Source organism: Taudactylus pleione, unplaced genomic scaffold (genome assembly GCF_031769625.1).
Source record: "Taudactylus pleione unplaced genomic scaffold, aTauple2 ptg000225l, whole genome shotgun sequence".
Classification (NCBI taxonomy): Eukaryota; Metazoa; Chordata; class Amphibia; order Anura; family Myobatrachidae; genus Taudactylus; species Taudactylus pleione.
Genome location: NW_028284627.1, coordinates 3,241,600 through 3,264,984, shown reverse-complemented (window position 1 = coordinate 3,264,984; position 23,385 = coordinate 3,241,600).

Sequence of the window (23,385 nt, the reverse complement as noted above, 5' to 3'; positions counted from 1 at the left end):
CGGGAGGTTGGGCACCCTCACCAACGCAGCTGCGCGGCGGTGCCGGACCCCAGAGTAGCTGAATGGATGCTGCACGCATGCGAGCGGCATCCATTCAGAGCCAGGAGAGGGCTGGGGGAAGCCCAGCTAGTGACGAAATGCTGGGCTCGCCTCCAGCCTGACCAGAGGGCAACCACTACCCATGCGGCACAGGGCACGGCAATCCCTTGAGCCGGCCCTGGTTATGACTATGACTGATGGCCTCTCCAGCTTCATTCCAGGTGAGAAGATTAAGGCCCCCTACTGGATGAGCATTGCAAAACTATTCTATACACCCTGTGACGTGCTACTATGTAGTCGCTGTTTCTATAGATTAGCTCTATATGTTACATATATTACTCCTTCCAGGATGGCTACATTTGGAGGCATCTTGTGCAGTATCATATCTATAATGGGTGCACAGGGACCTCTGGGTCCAGGGGGCCCCATACCACACACCATACTCGCACTAAATATACTTACCCTGTGTATTGTACTTCACCTGTCCAGACCAATAGTGATTGTATAGTGGGACTTTAAATTTGCAACATAGTGAGGGTTAATCCATTCCTTCACTTCCATTGACAAAAGTGCCTGGAGCGTCAGTTGAGGCTTTTTTAATATCTGTATCACCGTGGTCATCAATGACTGTGCAGCTCGTTATCTGGACCTCAATCCTTGTGGAAGAGCAGCTATACTAATACCATTAAAGTTCTGCTTCACACTATCAGTTAATAACTTCAATTCAACGGGGGTATGCAGTGCTAGGGGCTTGTGCTTAAGGGGTGTGGTCAGCCACCTGATGGGGTATGGTCAGCCACTACAGCTGCTTAGCTAACCATTAGGCACATCTTGGTGTAGTTTCTTTAGAAGTGCATCAAGCACCCATGTTTATCCGTGGTCCTGCTCCACCAGGTAACTGACCCTCTAATAGAGTAACAATGTATAATTTGAGTGCACAGTCTTGAACCTGACACCTAGTGGAGGGGGTGGGGCCCCCAGACACTGGGGCCCACCGGGGAATTCCTCTATAACCCTGTGGGCCAGTCCAACTCTGCCCCTGCATGATGGCTATTCTAAAGTGAGTGCGGTCACACTGTAAACTTGTGTTGTCCATGGATAAACATTCTGGCTCTATAGTAGTTTTGCCCTGCACCCTGAAGCATTTATTGTGGAACTAAGAATATGGCAATTTGTTGAAACATTGTACTCTGACTTGGATACCGTTACACAAACATTTATGGACGTTAAGCGGATCACCTCATAAGATTTTTATTTTTTTTATTTTTTCATTTTGTTATAATTTTTTTGTTGCTGTGGGCAATACCCTCAATATAGTGGTAACGATACTGAAATTGAACCTCTATATACCCCTGCCTGTACCTTCTAAAATCCTACCTATAAACCTCTAAGGATGACGCTAATTTGCGTACGCAGTCATACAGTAAATAAAAGACTCCAGACTTGGAACGTGTGGTTCCAAAGCACAAAGTATTATTCAAGTAAAAGTACAGTCAGTTACACGCTATTGATCCATACACAATTTGGCGCAAAGGAATTATATAGACCCAAGTACAGTATACATACGCAGCGCTTTCTGGTCCAGATGTTAGGCATCAGCAAGAAACCCCTCATCCCTCAGCATTCAGCAAGAAGACTAAAAACCCAGTGTTTGAGCACATATATTTATACCCCCCCCAGAATAGACAGGACAATAGAGAAGTTTATTGCTTATTCCATTGGTTCCCAGGAGGGAAGCATCTGTTACAGAGCGTTTAACAGGCTGGTTCAAATAGACTCAACCCAGCCTCTAACAACTGGGGGTCTCTGCCCTCTCGCCCCCTGCAATATCCTAACAGTTGTTCATATAATATACATTTTGTTGCTCAAAGTCTCTGCGGTCCATAAGTTGAGAATGCATGATGCGATCTCCACACCGATAACACCGGAATTCTGTTGAAAGAGTACGCATCAGTACAAAACCAAACACGGCTTACTTAGAATGAATAAAACCTTCGTTATCAAATATCTTTATTTCACAGCATTTATACTAACTGAACCAACTTAAATATTATACCTTTAAAGCTTATTAAACCTTTTATGTGAATATGTAATGTGTAAGTATGCGGGGTGTGATGTAAAGACGCTAGTTAACTTGGGGCAGATGCGTGCGCATGAAGCTAACAACCAGCATTTTCATACAGGATCTTATGCATTCGCTAATATGCGATTAGTTATCAGTGCAATTGTGCGTATTAATGTGTGTATGAGAAATGGTGCACTTAAATCTCACTTACTAAGTGAACACCTAGCAGTGTGGAATGCTGAGCCTTCTAGTTCCACACGGCCCCCTCTCTCAGCAGCCCCCACCTTTCCCAGGCTCAAAAGAAAGGTCCTTTATTCTCCCAGACTCTTGTGTGAATGCAAATTAGCCCAGCTACAAGACCCAAACCTAAGATAACATATTGCTAATGTAAGGTGTGTATTCGAGCCGGGCCACCTGGAGTGAGAGCAGACATTATCCAGGAAGCTTATCTACACAGGCTAGCTATCACGTGGCCATTTGCTCTGTTCTAGCTAATGCAATATATCCTTTAGGGGAATTATAATAATATGCACTTTATCCAGAACACCCAAACTACGTAAAGTCATGAAATGGGCTTTTGGTGAATCGCCGTCACTTATGGCGATGGTCACGGATGCAATCGCATGATGCTAATAGTATTATCGCCACATGTACTAAAGTGTGAGTTTATCTAAAATGGTGCTTAGGCAGCCATTCGCAAAATGGCGTCTTGCGGCCAGTCGCAAGATTGTGTCGCTGCGATTCAATTTTAAACTGATCTTGTCTCAGCCAATAATCCAGCTTCGACAGTGGCCAACACAGTCACCTTATTGTATATATCAAAGTTGTACATATGGATAATTTGGTAAACTCTGAGTTGCTCTGTAATGCTGAATATAATCAAGTATCATACACAGATGAGGAAGCTGAGCGAGTCTTATATGGATTATTTGACTTTGGTATTATTCCTGGTGAAAAGGCTGTAGATGTGTATCATAAACTGCTAAATTTAGAGAAACTTGAAATAGGCTTGTTAGTACATGGTCATTTTCTTTCCAATTATTATTGGAAGAAGCAAATTCCACGGTGGTTCCAGATTAGGAACATCCCCACCATCGGCCGCAATAATCCTGTATTTTGCAGCCGATGGTGTGGGATTCTTAACAAGTGTTCTTTTGATTTGTTACTTTTAGTTATAGAGGAAGTTGGGTCGGAGCTAAAGAGGATAAGGAGTGATCTAGCTATAGTTCGCACTGATTCAAAACTCACTTTGCATACAGATAAAACAGGATTGGCTGATAAAATTGAAAACACAGGTTGATAAGTATAAGAATGATTTAATTAACTTTAAAATAAATAAACTTGACAAAGTAGAGAAAGATAATAGAGACCATAGGGTTTATGCCTGGCTAATGGGATCTGATGTCACCACACGCAGATTTAAGAACTTAAGAAATAGATGTGCTCTAAGTAAGTTTGATAATTATTCCACGGCCTCACCCTCTGATAGATTTTTCAGATACACAGGCTGGGCGATACCAGCCGTTTTCTCGTGTTACCACAAGGTCACAGATAGATACTACACAGACAAACACCGGAGACCCCACGGGAAGGGGCAAGACCAAAAAAACCTTCGAAGAACACTCGGACAAAATCAGAAAAATCTCATCAGTTACACTTAGTCCAGACCAGGAGAATGTATTGTCACGTGGACTATATTTTATACCAACTGTAAAATTTGACAATATGAGGTAGAATATGGACAACTATAGCACCTCTCGCAAATTGAGACTTATGGAAAAATTTGGCGACATAAACCTGACAATACGGAACACATGTTTAAAAAGAAAAGCACGTATGACCCAGTTTCTAATAACACTAATATTAAGATGTTTACACGTATGATGGATCAGTCTGTTAGAGAGCTTGTTCAAAAAAACAAGAGGATTAGATACAATCTTCCTAGATTGGAAAGAGAGGCAATTGGAGAATTGAAAAACAATAAATTGATTACAATAAGACCAGCAGATAAGGATGGGGCCGTAGTCATTCAAGATACTTATGCATATAATGAAGAGATTTTGGGACAGTTGGGCGATGATAGAACATTCAGGGCTCTGGATGGCGACCCGACCACTATTTTCAAAACAGGTTGGATACGATGTTAGATATGGCATTGAAAAATGGGTGGATTACTGAGATCGAGTCTGATTTCATGCATACTGAGTTTCCAATATATCCTATATTGTATTCACTACCTAAAGTGCATAAGTGTTTACAGAGGCCTCCGGGTCAACCGATTATATCGGTCCAGGGGTCTTTGTTTCAGCCAGTGGCCCACTACCTAGATTCTTACTTACAGCTGTGTGTGAAGTATACCCAAAGTTACATCAAGGATAATGGTGATTCCATTAAAGAACTTAGGGCCTGGTTCAGAGCCGCTCGCTATTTGCGAGCGCACGCTCTGAATCAGGGCAGTTTTTTTTGTTTTGTTTTGGCCTCCAGGCCGCTCGCACAGCTGTGGGTGACCACCCACAGCTTGTGCGAGCGGCCTGGTGATGGTCGCGATTATTGCGACCATTGGGCTTGCGACGAGACCCTGTGGTAGGGTCTCGGCTTCCGCAAGCCCGAGTGGACTTCCTGCTCTTATAGAGCAGGAAGTCCACTTCTGACATCACAAGTGATGTCAATAGAGCCGCCCACAAATGGCAGGCGCTCCTAAGGTAACGCCTCCATTTGTTCAGCCACCCCCCCACCCGCCTACAAAACGGGGCGAGCTGTCGATCAACATCGACAGCCACCCCATTTTGCTGCGAGCCCCGGAGCGAGTGAAGTTCTCCCTCACTCCGGTGCTCGCGCACAAGCGCTGCGCATGCTGCGCGTGCGCAAGTGCCAACCATCAACCCGTTTGCGAGCACAATGCGCTTGCGAGCGGGTCTGAATCAGGCCCTTAGAACGTTATTCGTTGGTCAGAGACACATTTATTGGTGACAATGGATGTGTCATTCTTATATACGGTGATACCTGGCATTCAAGCGGCTAGAAATGCTCTATTACAACACCATCATGGCGGACCACCGATTGACTTTCTGATGGAGCTTTTAAATTTGTCATTGACTTGAAATTACTTTAAATTTGGTGACCGATGCTATATCCAGACCTCTGGGACTGTGATGGGGAGTAACATGCCAATATATTTATGAGTGAATACGAGCAGCGGTATATTTACCCAAGGTTTGGGGATAGCATCGGTTACTATAAATGATTTATCGATGATGTGTTTTTGCTGTGGCGTGGTGATGAGACATCAGCTAATGCGATGGTCGCATCACTCAATGATCTGGATTTGCCTTTTTGATTTACCATGCAATGTGATTCACAACAAATACTGATGTGACTGTGTTTGCCACTAAACAGGGATTTGGATATCGATTGTATAGAAAGATCACTAATCAGAATACACTAATGGATTGTAATAGTTATCATCCTAAACCTTTAAAGGAGAATCTTCCAATCTCACAGTTTATCCGGGTTATACATAATAATTCTGATAATGAGACGATGGATGTTCAACTCACTGAAATGCAGCATAGATTTCTTGAGAGAGGCTATCACCCAAGGATCATTGAGAGATGTCTATACAGGGCACAAACTATCTTCAAGAACAATAACTCACAGAAGAAGGAGAAGGATGATAAGAACTTTGTCTTCCTGACTACCTTTGATACTGGCAGTTATGCCACAAGAACAGCTAGAAAGAAAAAGTGGGAACTAGTGGTGTCAGATCCCATACTGGGGAAATCCCTTCCAAAAAAGCCTCTGATTGCATATAGATGAGGACCCAACCTACGAGATATACGCCCTAACATGTCATTGAGAGATGATAATGAATGCTGGTTATCTACCACAAAGGTTGGTTGTTTCAGATGCCTGAACTGTACGACACGCAGAAGCATGAATGCAGGAAGTTTTTTCTCACACCCACACAATGGGCGAAAGATTGCTATTAAACATCGTCTTACATGTATGTACTCTAATATGCGACAACTGGTTACTACTTAGGATGTAACTTTTCTGAAGTTCTTTTTTCTTTTCTTTGTTTTGGTTATTTTATTTCTACTGGTTATTTTTAAATTTTTCTATTTTTATATATTTTTGATCTATGGTCTATAACAATCGGTATCTTAATTGTCCAGCCGTATATATATTGACTGGGATCTATGTATACATGTATGGATAAAGGGCCTGATTCAGAGCCGGACGCCCTGACCAGAGCGCTCGCTCTGAATCAGGGCCCTCCTCCATGAAAATGGAGCGGCCTCCTGGCCGCTCGCATAGCTGTGGGTGACCACCCACAGCATATGCGAGCGGCCAAAAAGATGGTCGCGATGGTCTTGACCATCGCGACCATTGGACTTGCGACGGAGACCCTGCGGTAGAGTCTCCCTGCCACAAGCCCTAGAGTGATTTTGGCTCTATCAGAGCCAAAATCACTCCCACTGACATCACTAGTGATGTCAGTGGGGCCGGCTTCAGACGGTAGGCGTTCCCATAGGAACGCCTCTGTCTGGCAGGCACGCCCCCGGCACGCCCACCAAAGGGGGCGTGCTGTCAATCAACATTGACAGCACGCCCCCTTTGGTGCGAGACCCGGAGCGATGGAAAGCCCGTCGCTCCCCGGGTCTCGCGCATGCGTACGACGGAGCTCCCTCCATCGTGCGCATGAGCAGTGGGGAACATCGACCCACTTGCGAGCGTACTGCCGCTCGCGAGTGGGTATGAATGACCCCCAATGTGTTTATATTTGATTTAGGCATGATGTATGTTTAGTATTAAGATTATCTTATGATGTAGATATGAGACACTACTTCCCTCCAGTTAGATATAGAGTTTGTGACATCTATGTTGGCACACTAATGATCTGTTTATTTGTTATTTGTTTTATTGTTACCTAGCAACGCGATCAAGTGTTTAACCTAGTTGCTAAGCTTCTGAAGAACAAGTGACACACTTTGAAGTGCGACTTGCACGTCCCCATGACTATGGGAGCACATTGATGACGTGGCTATGACAGCCGCGCTGTCTGTGCGCTAGTTGTGGCACTGAAAAGCTGATTTGGGGGTGGTACATGTGACCGTGTGGTGTCTCAGGATGTACCTCCGGTGGCATACGTTCCACCTGCGGATCACTGGAGTTGCTGGGGTTTTTCTTTGGTGAGTTTATCATGCAATAATCAGTTGATTCTGGATGTGAACTAAACATGCTATATGAGTATAGCTGATATATGGTAAATATTCCATTCCAATGCTATTTGTTTGAGATATGTCTATTTTTGTATGTATTTTAGGGGGTGGGTGGTGGGTATTTATGGTCACTGTGTATAATGGTTAATTGTACCTTGACAAAGGTCCAGACAGGACTGAAACGTCAGTGAAAACTTTTACCGTAGTGGAATAAAGATTTCGATATTTTAATGGATTAAAAGACTGGGGAGTGCACCCCTACATTCTAGTATACTTTTTGGAGTATGGATTATTCCTATTCCATTTATCGTGTAGCACCTCAGTATGATGGCTGTTCTAAAGTGAGCGCGGTCACATTGTGTATATATATATATATATATATATATAAAATCTATTTGCCTGCCTCTTTAATAGGGTCCCTCCTGTCTGAAGTGCCGCGGGCCCCCCTAGTCTTAATCCGGCCCTGCATTCATGTGCGTTGTCTATTTCAAGTTGGAGTCAGCACAAATAGACCAGTACTACTATTTCTTCTAAAGTCAAAGATTACATTTACAGTAAAAACATCTGCTGCTTGAATTAAGGCATAGAAATCTTAGACCCGGATACTTTTAGCACAGCCTTCACAAGCTACCGGCGGTAAAATAAATGCGGGTACCCACAGGAATTTTTCAGAAAAAAAAGTGGTATATTTTGGGGGCTTCCACATACCCACCATGTCATTGGTCTGCAGTAGATAATAGCATGCTGCAACCTCAAACTAACACCTCAATCACGGAACAGATATACTCACTCTTTCTTGTTTTACAAAACTTACTCTAGAAGACCAAGAACATGCCTTCAAAAGAATCACACCAGATGTAAAGGGGGAGATGTACTAAGCCTTGGAGAGAGAGACATAAAGTACCAACCAATCAGCTCCTAACTGTATTTTTACAGGCTGTGTTTGAAAAATGACAGTTAGGAGATGATTGGTTGGTAATTTATCTCTCTCTCCACTTTATCTCTATCCAAGGCTTAGCACATCTACTCCATATAAACTAAATGCCATGGGCAGGGCCATCTTAACATATGGACACACTGGGCAGCCAAGGGCCCCACGATGCTAGTGGCCAGGGGGGCAACTACTGTACATGGAGTGTGCGGCTGCTCGCTCCGTGCATACAGCAGCCAGCTGAGGGGAAGGCAGAGAAAGATGATCCCTGGCCACTCTGATTGTGAATTACACACAATCAGAGTGACCAGGCAGCATTCTCTACCTGCCTCTCAGCCTGCAGCTACAGAGCCAGATTCAGGGGAGTGGGGGCATGATCCCCTGGGCCATCTCTCTCTCAGGGGGACCCTATACTTTAATCACAGCTTCAATGTAGCACAGGAACTGCACTGTGAGCAGGAGAAGATGGAGGTGGAGTCCATAATCCTCGCTTTACATCATGTTTTTTTATATTTAAACATTGATTTTGTTGAAAGTACCAATAAATCTAAAGGTTTATTTTAATTGCAGTTTACATTTGTATTCCAGCGAATGGGTGTGTAGGGACCACAGTGCATTGCTTTGCCCAGGGCCTACAGTGCTGCTAAGACAGCCCTGATTATGGAGTGTATTTGCTAAGCAGCACTTTTTCAGGTTTTTTTTTGAGACACCTGCACATCGCCGGGAAATTAAAGCATCAAACCACTGTACTTACTATTCAGCGGTTTTGATGGGGTTTTGTGAAACATCGTAGATGTCCATCTGTTTTACATTAGTTTTGTGAGGTCTCTATAATGGGAATTTGAACAAAACGCAGAAAAAAACCATAAAACCAATACACCTAGAGGCGTATTAAGAGAGGAAGTGGCCCGTGTGCATTCCCCATCCTGGGCCCCCTCCTCTCTCCCCAGTGGCTGGCCGCGTCACCACAGCATAAAGTCTGGGCACTGCGTATGTGCAGGTAAAATGGCCACGTGGCCATTTTCCAAGTGTTTTGTGCAGCGCTACAGCCAACGCTGGACTTCGGAGGGGTAAGTATTAAAAAATATGGGTGCAGGGTGTGCGGTGTGGACCCCTCCTGGACCCAGGGGCCCGTGTGCACTGCACACCCTACACTAATTAAAAATACGCCCCTGGCTGCTGCCATACCACTGTGACACCCGGGACCTTCTTGTTCCTTTTCCTTGCCCCTCCCACTCAGCTCCTCCCACATCCACTGACAATGTTGCCTGTCACACACTGTTTCGATGTGTGCCGTGTGACAGTGAAACTCATTCCACGTCCTCTTGATTACATGACGTGGAACAGCAGAATCTGACCTGTAAGAGCACACACTCTGCCTTTCATATCTATGAAGATATTATACCGCTATCTACTCTCCAATAATTAATAAAGGGACGCCTCTTATTACCATATCCCAGAATTTGTCTGGTTATTATTACATGGGTGTTGTGTATAGCTTTTTAACTTTGTCTTGTAATTTATGTTACACTGTTATGTATTGTCATGTTTTGTTATATTTTCGCCTTGTGTATGAGGACTGATCCTCTATGATTATCATTATATATCTCATATATATATATATATATATATATATATATATATATATATATATATATACATATACACAGACGAAATTTTCAGATTTTGGCCTCTATTCACCACCACAATGGCTTTGAAATGAAACAAACAAGATGTGCTTTAACTGCAGACTTTCAGATTTAATTTGAGGGTAATTACATCCAAATCGGGTGAATGGTGTAGGAATTACAACAGTTTCAATAGGTGCATCCCACTTTTTAAGGGGCCAAAAGTAATGGGACTATCAACTCAAAAGCTATTTCATGGACAGGTGTGGGCTATTCCCTCGTTATTTCATTATCAATTAAGCAGGTAAAAGGTCTGGAGTTGATTCTAGGTGTGACACTTGCATTTGGAATCAGTTGCTGTCAACTCTCAATATGAGATCCAAAGAGCTGTCACTATCAGTGAAGCAAGCCATCATTAGGCTGAAAAATCAAAACAAACCCATCAGAGAGGTAGCAAAAACATCAGGTGTGGCCAAATCAACTGTTTGGAACATTCTTAAAAAGAAAGAACGCACCGGATAGCTCAGCAACACCAAAAGCCCTGGAAGACCATGGAAAACAACTGTGATGAATGACAAAAGAGTTATTTCCCTGGTGAATAAAAACCCCTTCACAACAGTTGGCCAAATCAAGAACACTCTCCAGGAGGTAGATGTATATGTGTCAAAGTCAACAATCAAGAGAAGACTTCACAAGAGTGTATATAGAGGGTTCACCACAAGATGCAAACCATTGGTGAGCCACAAAAACAGGAAGACCAGATTAGAGTTTGCCAAACAACATCTAAAAAAGCCATTACAGTTCTGGAACAACATCCTATTGACAGATGAGACAAAGATCAACTTGTACCAGAGTGATGGGAAGAGAAGAGAAGGAAAGGAACTGATCATGATCCAAAACATACCACCTCATCAGTGAAGCATGGTGGTGGTAGTGTCATGGCATGGGCATGTATGGCTGCCAATGGAACTTGTTCCCTTGTATTTATTGATGATGTGACTGCTGACAAAAGCAGCAGAATGAATTCTGAAGTGTTTCGGGCAATATTATATGCTCATATTCAGTCAAATGCTTCAGAACTCATTGGACGGCGCTTCACAGTGCAGATGGACAATGACCCGAAGCATACTGCAAAAGCAACCAAAGAGTTTTTAAAGGCTAAAAAGTGGAATGTTATGCAATGGCCAAGTCAATCCCCTGACCTGAAATCGATTGAGCATGCATTTCACTTGATGAAGACAAAACTGAAGGGAAAATGCCCCAAGAACAAGCAGGAACTGAAGACATTTGCAGTAGAGGCCTGGCAGAGCATCACCAGGGATGAAACCCAGCGTCTGGTGATGTCTATGCGTTCCAGACTTCAGGCTGTAATTGCCTGCAAAGGATTTGCAATAAAGTATTAAAAAGTGAAAGTTAGATTTAGGATTGTTAAGTTTGTCCCATTACTTTTGGCCCCTTAAAAAGTGGGAGGCACATATAGAAACCGTTGTAATTCCTAAACCGTTCACCTGATTTGGATGTAATTACCCTCAAATTAAATCTGAAAGTCTGCAGTTAAATCACATCTTGTTTGTTTCATTTCAAAGCCATTGTGGTGGTGAATAGAGGACAAAATATGAAAATTTCATCTTTTTCATATTTACTATCGTGTTATACCATTTGTCCTATTGGTTACTTGATAATACTACTGCACACTATTGAATATCACCGAATACCTTATCATTAGCATAGGATATTATTTCCATTACTGGCTACCGTACTCTATCAGGCTCTATGACTTTTATGTGCAAGACCATATCTGCCGTCAGTGACTGAACTTGTGTGCAGATAGGGTACCAATAGATTTATTGTGCTACACGAATCCAGATATTGAGCTACAGTATTATTTATAACTGTTGACTCAATGCTGTCTCTATCCTATGTGTTACATGTGAGTCTGTCTTTTGAATTTTACCCATTGGTTTTTGCTGAATTTTAAGATAATTTAATAAAGATTTTTTTTATTTTATTTATCTCATCTCTATATACACCTTACTTTTCATTATTATATATTTTTCTCTTTGATGTCCGGGGTGTGTGCCTCATTAAAGGAGTTCCTTTTTTCTTTACCTTCTTTGACATAGTCATTTGTTGCAGCCTGCCCCCACAAGCTAGTCCGATGCTGGTGATGTAGATATATTTGGGGGCCATTGGGTGACTGACCCGATCACCCTGTTGTTAGTCCAGCACTGGCCAGGAAAGTGGAATTCTGCAGCACCACTTGTTGAACTCCACCTTAAACAACATTTTCAGTATTGGCTGGATTCCTTTACCAGAGGGAAGATATTTGGGGATCTGGTTTACAATTTTCTTTGGTGCTAAAATGGAAAAGTAAAAAGACACCACAAATTGCAGTAGAAAAAAAACCAGTAAGATAAATGGGTAATTGGCCATTTGATATATATCAGTTGGCAAAAATAATTCTTATTTTTTTTCTTTTTCTTAAGAAAGGTTGACCTCAAAAGAAGCGATGCGTCCACCGGTTGTGCTATTTAGAGGTGGAAATAGCTTTTGATTGCACAACTGGGTTGAAAAAACCAATATCCCTTCAAATGGTTTCATTGCCACCCACTCTATGGGCTCATATATCACGGGGAAGTACAAATTATGCAATAGAGATGGCAATTAGATGTCATTCTGCAAACAATTGGAAATTCCTTTAAAAAAAAGTTACAGCAGCCAAGTTACAAGTGACCAGTAATACCCCAAATATGTATACCAGGAATATGGAACCATGCACAAAGAAAATGTTGTTTATATATAAATTTGTGTTGTCCACATTGCTCTCTCCATCAAAATATGGGACCTATTCATTATGCTAAATACCGCCCGGCCCCCGATAAGTAACATTTCATCTGGCGGCAAGCACTGGTGCGGAGGAAGCTGATCCAAAATTATCCACGAATCCTTTAGGGGGCGTGGCCACGTATCCACTATTTGGTCACGCCAACTGCAGTACCCAGTCCGGTCTCCATTTTCTACGGCCCTGCAGAGACGCCACGTGCAGAGTCGTAACTAGACTTTTTGGTGCCCTGTGCCAGAAGGAGCATTGGCGCCCCGCTAATTTTTCAAAGGGACATAATGCACCCAAAAAAGTGCCATGGATTCATGGGGAAGGGCCAGGGAAGAGATAGGGGAGGCCAGGAGATGCTGGGGATGAAATAAGAGGAATCTACAAGCAAGAATGATAATAAACAGAAATTTGACAGGGCCAAACAGCACCCCCTGCCCTGTGGTGCAGTGTGCCATGGCACCAGCCGCACTATCCTAGCTACGGCCCTGGCCACGTAAAACTGCGGAAAAAGACGTGACATGCCCACTACTGGCTAGCCACCCCCTATTACCACCCAGGAATGTCCAATGAAATTGCCTCTCTCCGCGCCTAAATTTGTTCTACGGATTTAGTCAGGAACAATCTGGATGCACGAGCAGACTGAAAAACATGTCCACTTGCATCCGACATCAACACTGATTCTACCGCTGAATCAGTCCCCAAGGCTGCTGCACAGGGGGTAGCCTGATTGCTGGCCTGGTGGCACTTATGCCCATTTTGTGGGGTACATGGAAAAGCATCGGGTGCATCCTTAGGTCATCTCTGGTGCTCGGCTCCCTGTCTCCTCTTCTTTTAGGTGCACGCAACATCATAGCATCACGTGTGGAGGGTGGAGTGCAGATGGATCTGCCATGGGCACTGAATGCCTTGGTATGGTATTAGTTAGTTGCAAATCGTGCTCGGAACAGACTAGGAGCTAAACGCAAATCTTGACTTAGTACGCATACTGCGCGGTAATTTAGCTTACTGCGTGTACGTGCGCTCGCGCTTCATGCACAATTAAATTGAAGAAAGCTTATCCCGGCCATCTCGCAGCATTTGTGGCTAGTAATACCTGTATTTAGTGTGGGGAAATCAGCCTGTTCCCCAAGAACGTTCAAACTTATATTGGATAACAGTATAGATGTCTATTAGGGGCCAAAAGCAACATATTTTAGGGCTCTTAAAAGGTAGCAAATGGTTGATTTTTGCATATTTTATTAACAGTGGAAAACATAATAGAAAACAGCAAATTAATGCTGTAGCTAACATGGGGTACATAAAGATGCCTGTAGGCTGATATTTTTGGTGTGATTTTAGACACTTTTAAAAAATTTTAAAAAACACCTGTAACTCCCACCTACATGCCTAAAAATACCTGCCCCATCCATACAGCACCCCCATATACCTGTCCCACATCTTTTAACCCATTACTCTGTATTTTGCAGAATATGGGGGGAGCTGGGGCAGGATTACATGATCGCGTTATTTTGGCCCTGCCCACGCTACACAATGCCAGGATTACCGGCATTGTGATGCAGGGGACGGGGCCAAAATGACACGATTCAGCGTGAATTGCGTCATCGGCCTATAACCACGGGTGAAGGGCCGGCAGGCTTGCCTGCATTTCCGGGAGGCCAGGAGCGGCACCCGATTTTCAGGAGGCTCCCGACCGAATTGGGAGGGTAGGCACAGGGCCGGCACTACTACTATGCAGCTTTAGGCACTAGAGGGCGGCGCTCCGCCCTTTAGTGTATGTGAATGGACCTCTGTGTAAATTACAAGCGGTGGCCGCGGTACTAGTAAAGCCAAGCACAGTCACAGCCAGGCCGCCCCTGTAGGTGTCCACCGTGTCTGCTGGCAGCAGCGGCACTTGTGAAGCCGGCCGCGGCCACCAAGCTATCATGTCAACTGGACTGAGACAGACAGTGTAACTGCAGTGTTACAGTGCAGCACACACACTGTCTGTCTCCTCACTCCCCGGCCAGCCCCGCCTCCAGCCACCCGCTTCCACCCCCCCAGAGAATACAGAGATAAACTGCGGCAGATGGGTCCGGCACCGGTGACATCACTGTGTCATCGGTCACCCCACTCTGCTTCTCCGTCTGCAGTCTACCCGACAGCCAGGCCCGCGACAGGGGGGTACAAAGGGTACTCCCATCCCGGGCCATGAGGTTTAGAGGGCTCAAAGCTGGGCTACAGTACCCGGGTAACCCTCCTGGTGACTCCTACCCCATTAGTGGTCCCTCTGTTGACTACCCTTGTCATACTAATGACGCTGCAGCCCCATTATGTACAACGTTGAGCCAGCCCTGCTTCCTTGGTTGCTGCTATTTCCTATGTGGCTAAAGGACCTCTGTGACGTATCCACCACGTGACCACTGCAGGAGGCTGGAACCGCTCCTGCTTTACCATCCACTAGGGCACAGAGGGGGAATAAATATTTGTGGCGAGCGTAGCGAGCCACCGTCCCCGGTCACGTGGGTGTGACGTCACAGGTCCATCAGCCTTGTATAGTGTAGACCTAACCCTGCTTCCTTCCCTGCAGCCGTGGCCACCTAAGAGGAGCAGAAGGAGGCAAGAGAAGTGCTGCAGTACCACCAGGTCCGCTCCGCAGACTGCAGCAGGCATCCTATTCTGAAAGACAGTTTTGTGGTAAGTGGATGTTTAATTTAGTGTGTATATATATATATATATATTGTGATAGGATCATTGGTAAAGTGGTCTGTGGCAGGTACATTTGTCCCAGATTCCTGTCTTATGTGTTTTAAACCCCCAGGAGAAAGTCTGCAGTGTAGCAGGCTTGAGTTTCGGCTTTTTGAAAGGCCATTTGGGACCTGGGGGTTGTGGGTGAGAGGAGAGGGAGGGCTCCACCCACGGCCACTCCAGGTTTTGGTTCTCGCAGCCTGGTAACAGGTTGTTAGGGTTTCCACCTGAGAGTGGCCAATATAAGCCTAGTGTGTTGAGGGCTGATTGTCTCACCTGGGAGAGCAGGCAGGGAGTTTGCTCAGAGACACTTGGAAACCTAACTGTGAGTGTTGTGCTGTGCCTTTGTTGCTGGCGAGGGCATTAGGCCCTGCCAGGTTCTGGTAGTGAGGGAACTACCTGTGAAGTTAGTGCCCCGACAGGGCTAGGATTTATATTTATGTTTTCTTTATATTTCTGACATTGTACAATAAAGACTGGCGCCGACCAGCTTGTACTTGCATCCAGACTGGTGTGCTGCTTCCCTGCTGCTGTGTGTGTGTGTAAGGAAGGAGTCCTCTACCCAGGAGAGGGACCCCCTAACCTAACTGTGTCACAATAGATATATATATATATATATATATATATATACCACATGAAGTACAACAATTTTAGAAGGTGTGCAGGCATTTAGGCAACATTGATCACTTCCAGCACCAGCTAAAACTCTTACCCTAACATTCAGTTATTGTATTCAATAAATCGGTCTCATATTATTGAGTCCTTGTATCCTCCTATCAGATTTATATTATTTCAAAAACCTATAGAGGATAGAACATGGCAACAAATTACATTTTTCAACCCACTTCTATGGCATGTTTTTAAGTATTTGCACCAAAGTTTAATCTGTGTATATACTGTAGAATAACAATAGATAAACTAATAAAAATACTTATTATGCAAATTCTGTATAAAACTATATACACATTTATGGGAGGTTGATATAGGGGCTAATTCAGCATTGCACGTAAGTGCAATGCTGAACGCAGATTCTCGATTATCGGGAACCTGCGCGTGCATAGGACCCATTCTGCGAGTGTGCAGAACGGGTCCTGCGTGATCGCACGCAGCCCTTTCTATGCTTCTGCCTGATTGACAGGGGTCGGATGGCATTCCAGGAAACTGAGGCGAGGACACCCTGTTTTCCAGGAGTGGCAAGGCCAGGGGCTGCGTCCAAGAATGCAGTTTCCTAGCCTTGCAAACCAGCCAGTCTGCATAAGCTTGTGTGCATACATCATATATCTATAGCTTGTGTGCATACATCATATATCTATAGCTTGTGTGCATACATCATATATCTATAGCTTGTGTGCATACATCATATATCTATAGCTTGTTTGCAGCTTTGAAATTCCGTCCTAAACTGAATCACCCCCATAGAACAAGAATTTGCAATCTCGACAAGATCACGTTTTATAGAATGTCACATAATAACATTTTATTTTAACTGTAAAATACCAGTAATCCCTAGTTCACCTTAATATAAAAAGCTCTGATAACTTAGGCAACGTTCCCTTCTTTGCAAGAGGATTTCTCTCCCCTCAAAGCGACTTAATTTTTTGGGTCTCACTTTTTACTTTAAATACATTTTGCACCATCCAGCTGCACTTTTCCAGATAAGAACATTTGTAGGCGCAGGTTAGAGAAGGAAATCTCTAGGCGCACTGTCACTAATGTATCAGACACACAAAGGTAACATGTGATAAATGCACTTGGGTTTTCCCCTTATTTTTATTTGAATACATAAATGAGAAAAGTTTGAATGAATTAAAGGGGACCACTAAGGTCTCTAGGGGTTCCTGCAAATCTACAGATGTAGGAGCAGCTTCATTTTCCAGGGGCTTTTTCATGGACTGTGAAGTTGATGTGCACCTTGCCAGGCAGACGATTACATCCATAAGCAGTGCTGGTCTGTATTATTTGTGGTTCACAAATTAGCTTTATAGACGCCCACAGAAATGTTTTCACCCAAAGATAGATTTAACAACAGACACCATATAAACATTTGATCCTCTGCACGCAAGGAATAATCACAAATAAAAAACAATAAAACCCCACTTACTGTCCCTTTATTCAATGTGCTGTGTTCTCTTCATCTAAGAAACAGTTTCAATCTTCATTAATAAATCTATAACAACATAGTAGAGTAACATCACTCTTTATATGAAGTTATGTCTCGCCCAAGTCATCCGATAACAATTAGAGCGTGATTCATCTGTCCGCTTTTTATGTACAGATTCCATGAAGCAATCTCGGAAAATAAAATTCCTCTGACTCCTCTTCATTTTTTTTTTCAGTTGTTTAATAAATTTAAAAAAAAAAGGAGAAATAGCAAAAATATATAAAAACAACTACAAGCTTCAGGGGGAACGTCAAAGAGCCGATTAGTCTGCGTAGCGTTATTCTCTGCCAAAGTATATATGTTAATGTAAATATGTATTTACTATCCTTTATTTAAATGACATATTTTGCAGCACTGTAAAATCAGAAAATTTTATTAAGTCACACTAGTCCCTTCTCCAGTTGACCTTTTATAATCTACATTATGACCACTAGGTTTACATGTTTGCATGCAAACACATCCCACAACCAATTCCGTATTCACTTAGCCACAAAAAGTGCCGTTTGGAGAAAAGTTTTCGCCGATTTGGACTTTTTTGCCCGTTTACAACTTATGTCCGTATTCAATTGCAGGAGTTTTTGTTTAAGCGGAAAAAGAACAGGAGAAAAGTTCTCTCTATATATAGACAGGCGAATTGGAGGGCCAAAACACTATTTTGGGGTGCAAATGTGGGGATTTGGTCCAGAACCCTTTGGACATTCCCCTTAATGACTACTCAGTCCAAAAAACATTTGAGAATGGGCGAAAATGAAAAAAGTGTTGGAAAATGGGTAAAAGTGGGGGGCCTGGTACTTTGGGGGCCTATATGGATGGGGCAGGTGTTTTTGGGATTGCACGAGGCTGCAGCAGGTGTATTTTTCAGATTTCTTAAATCTTCACTTTAGAGACATTAAAATATGCTAGTACCCATTTTCATGTACCCCAAATCTGACCTCGGTTTTTCCTAAAAGAAATTGCTTTCTATCATTTTTTAGCACTTATGCATATAAGCATATATCAGCCAATTCTGACACTTTAAGAACACAAAACACTTTTATTAGGGCTATTAGAACACTTCTATACTGATTTCTGTTAGTGCAGATTTTTCTGGGGTACAGACTGATTTCCCCAAAATCTTAGGGACTTTTCCCCAGTTTCGCCTGTTTGTCTTTTCGCGTCTTTTGGAATTGAATACGGAGATAAGCAGGAGCGCGCATGGAAAAAGTATCGCCTAAAACCATGCGGCTCGGCTTTTTGCGGCTACTTGAATTCGGCCCTTAGCCAGCAACCAAATAACCTAACAGTGGGAGCAAACCAGAGTTCTTAGATGAAACCCAAACATGACGACAACATACAAACTCCAGGCAGAAATCATCAGAGGAAGGCACAGAGAAATACGGGGGTCTACTACAAGGGTGCCAGTAGCTGCTACTTGTTATCACTGAAGGGTCACCCATGACACTGTGGGCCTGATACAGAGTTGAACCGTAGTTGCCAACATCTTTAAATCCCCCTCCGGGAGAGTCCCGGAGGAAGCAACCCTGTGTGATGGATGGAGGGGTTGGTGCTGCGATTGCATCATCGTGGCTCCATTCAGGGCTGTAACAAGGGATGTGCACGTGGTGCAGTCATACAGAACACAGCAGCATAGTCAATAGCTCCTGTACCTTTCTAGCAGGGTGCCTGGGACGGCACAACGCAGACAAAATTGCCCGGATACACGCACACTACAGCGTGTACAGCCCCCAGAACATCCTGAAGATGCTCCGGGCAGTGTTTAATTACTAGTGCGTGCTGGCAGCCCCTTCCCCTTGGCATAACCTCATGCACTCAGGGGGCATTGCCAGAACAGGGTGCAATAAAGCCCTGATATGGCGTTGGCCTCAACCTCCACTATGCAGTTTACAGCAAGAGGGTGAGGTTAGATGATGTGATTCAATGCAAATTGGGTCATCCAACCTCAGTGCAGAAGTGTGCAGCAGCGGGAGACTGGCCAACTGTCTGGATGCCGAGAGAGTCTCACTAAATTCGGAACTCTCCCAGTCATTACAGGAGAGTTGGCAAGTAAGTTTAGTGCAAGCTGATCGTAATTGCTCCCGCATTGCATGCACAGTACTAAATGTGTATATGTGCCTGTATGCTCAGAGGACTGCCTTTAGCCATACCCTACGTTTGGTAGCCGTCATAAGGAGCAAACACAGGATTTATAGTGGGGGGGGGGTTCAGAAATGTTTGATTTTAGAGTGAGTGTGACAGATGCATGATTAGCACTTAACAAGCTGTTCCCTGAAAGCCAAATTTGGAAAACACTGGTCTATAGTATAAGCTATAGGGGACAGACTCTAAACAAACTTTCTGTATCAAAAATATTTAGCTCATATAAATAACAAGTGGTCAGTAGAAGGTTAAACAATACATCATATAATAATACATATACATACAGAATATAAAAAGTAGGAGACAGAACTGAGCTTTCTAAGCACACATTCTCCCACCTCACTGTAAGACGCCTGTCTCTTCTTGCTGGCAACTGCTCTCTGGTTTCTTTGGTCCAAGGCACTGATTGAGTGCTCAGAGCCACACACACTGCAGACTTGGTAGGAGATGTCACTTCCACTGAGCAAGAGCAGCAGCTCCATTCTGTCCCTTATACTGCATGCTGTGGTTGCAACTCTAGTAAAATCGTATTATTTACTACTCATACTGTGGTCATAATTAAAGCTGCTGGTTGGACCAGAGAGGGCAGTTTATCTATGGTCATCATCATCAGGGGCGCCAAGAAAGAGGGGGGGTACTAATTACCCAGGCATATTTGAAGCGGTGGTCCGGTCCGTTACCCCCCCTTACCTGTATGCGGTAGCAGCCCCTTCTCCTCAGCCCACATGCTGCTGTGTGATGGGCTGTGGCGAGTCAATGGTAGCTGCTGCCATTGAGCTCAGCAGTCATCTCCTCTGGATCTACTCGTCTGAGGGGTGTATGGCACTCCCTTGTGTGGCTCAGAGACAAAGGTAGCAACATTTTCCCCCCAAAAAAAAATCTGGGCCACACAATTGAAAGTTATGATAAATTACTGATATATCAGTACAATAGGAATTGTGATAATTGTATAGTTTTTGGTTCTCTTGGCTACAGGTTGTAGAGTCACCTGGAACCGCCAGCTGTCTATGGTGATAAATAAGGTTCGGCGTTCCTATGCAGGACACCCATTAGATATGAAGTTCTCTCTGCCCATAAAAGCCAGCTCTTCTTAAGGGGAACTCTAGCTTCACTGTAGTGGACCTTACAGGCAGTTCACTGTTCATGGTCATTGGATAAGCTCAGATACGTTAATTGGAGACAGTGGTATCTACACATGTTGTAATATCTCAGACAAAGAAAGCAATCTGTCTGGAAGATTATTTTCTCTGACGGTGGAGTTGCCAATTTCAGTAAAATAGTACCATGGCTTGTTTTCATGTGTGGTTAAGTGGTAGGTTGACCTGTATTGTGCTCTCCAGAAGGTAAAAATTCCGTAAGTAGCCCACAAAATAGTTCTCTATGTTGTGCCATTTTTCTATAGTAACTTCATAGTGGACGGACTCTGTGCTGCTAGTTCGTAGTCTGACCCGCGCAGAATGAGTATAGACAAAAGGTTCTTCATTTGTGACCGGATGGGCTTAATCCACCACCCAGTAGAGAGGGTCACTGTTCTTGAGGTGACACTGTGCGCGTGGATCTGCAAAGTCAGATGGTGGCATTTGAAGTGGAGACATTTGTGCCAGCCGATAAGATTAGTTGCTCAGAGCAAATGTATTTTTTTGTAGAGTTCGCAGTAGATGCAGCGCTTGGTTCTGTAGAAAGATCTAATTTAGCAGTATGAGGTTGTTGAAATTAGAAAAATGGGGTGAAGAAGTGACATTACATTGGCTGCATTCCACGTTTTGTGTAAGGGGGCACAGCCATTATTTGACGGCACAAAAACAGGATGTAGTCAGCATCCCGGCAGTCAGAATCCCGACAGATTGCGGAGGTGAGTATTAGGGTTAGGGAGAGGCTTAGGGTTAGACACTAGTGGGAGGATTAGGCTGCGGAGAGGAGAGTTAGGTTGCCGGACGGGAGGGGTAGGCTGCGGGAGGGGAGGGTTAGGGTAAGAGTTATAATACTTACAGAAATCTGTCGGGATTCTGACTGGCCGGGATACCATACTTAACCTCACAAAAACATAAGTGAGCTGGAGGTGCACTATACTGAAAAATTAGGTCAAAACGCCAAAAATGCTGTTTTCAGAGGTTTGACCGCAATCACAATATGCATCAAGCTCCGGAAAGAAAACTTTCCGGATCTTCTTCCCGATAGGTATCTCCATCTATAGATGGTGTTGTCTAATAAAATACTATAGGCTTCCTTTTCGGAGACTTCCCAGAGAGGGATCCGATAGGCTGACGGCCGCACATGCGCAGAGGGACTCCCGGATCATAAAACTCAGAAGTCCCCACACAGCAAAGGACAGCTCTAGTAGGGAGAGCTGACCTTTGTTTAAATGTACATGCATACAGCACTACTAAACGCCGCTATGCATGCGATCAGTGAAGGGATGCATCCCATCCCATGTCTCTAACTATACTTTTAATAATTCAGAGAAGTACCTTTCTAGGCAAAAAATAAAAAGCTTCAATACATAGAAAAATTGATGCATGTAGTACATACAAAGCTGATAAGTTTTACCATTGGGCAGTTTACAAATGTTGCTATGAGGCCCACAAATAACTAGTTACAACCCTGTAAGCTGATTTACTTATTTAAATTAATTGGGGTCTTGTTGGGTAAGCAGAGAACGCAGAATATAACACATTTCCAGATGCAACTCTGAACTGTATAGGCTTCATATTCAGCTTAGCAAAGATAAAATTATACTTTCTTTACATGCAGACGTACAGTAGAGCAGGGACACTAGTTGCAGCTTTATGTTACAAGCTTATCCCTTGACTTGGCCATTCTGTGCAAAGCTTATCGGATAAGGGAATACCTTTATTTTAAGCAGGAATCTCTTTAAAATTAGTTACCAAATGCTAGAACTTTTTACTTATCTAATAATACCCATGGACGGCGATAATATGTACACATTCCATAGCTGTTATTTTTATTGCTGCTTTGAATGCAGGCACCATATATCCTCTACTGTGGTTCTTAAATAACACACCGACAAGAAATCACATTTACCAAAAATAAAATCTGTGGTTGTCTAGGTAAAAGCATAGTACAGCAAACTCTTTGTTCACCTAACATTGGCGTTAGGGTGCTGAATATTACTTTAATACTCCTCGGTGATGCTCATATTATAAGGCATTGAGCAGCCTCCCCATTCTTTCGCTAAGTGGGTGCATTTTATCCGGGATAGTGCAACAGGCGGCACACATAAGCAACTGAAAAACAGCGCAGGACACAAGGCAGGATCCTGAAATGCTATCTCTCCATATCAAGTGCAGTATCCCTGCAATCAACCAGTTCCCATAAGCTAATGAACAAATGTTGCATATGAAATCAACCAAAACTCATGTCCAAATACATTGGGGGGGTGTTCAAAAAATTGCTGGCAATTTTCACATCCAAGAGATCATTGGCACGAGGTAAAAAAAATAAAAATAAATCATAGTTGAAGCATTTCACAGCCCAGACGCTGGATACCCTCCTCCCATTCAACCTTGAAAGATAGCCAGGGTGAAATAGTATTTGAGTATGGAGTACATCAGTGTATCAACGGTTGATAACGTTAAGTTTAAGGACTTTTGCTTCATTAGGTATAGGTGGCTGGAGTTTAAAGAAT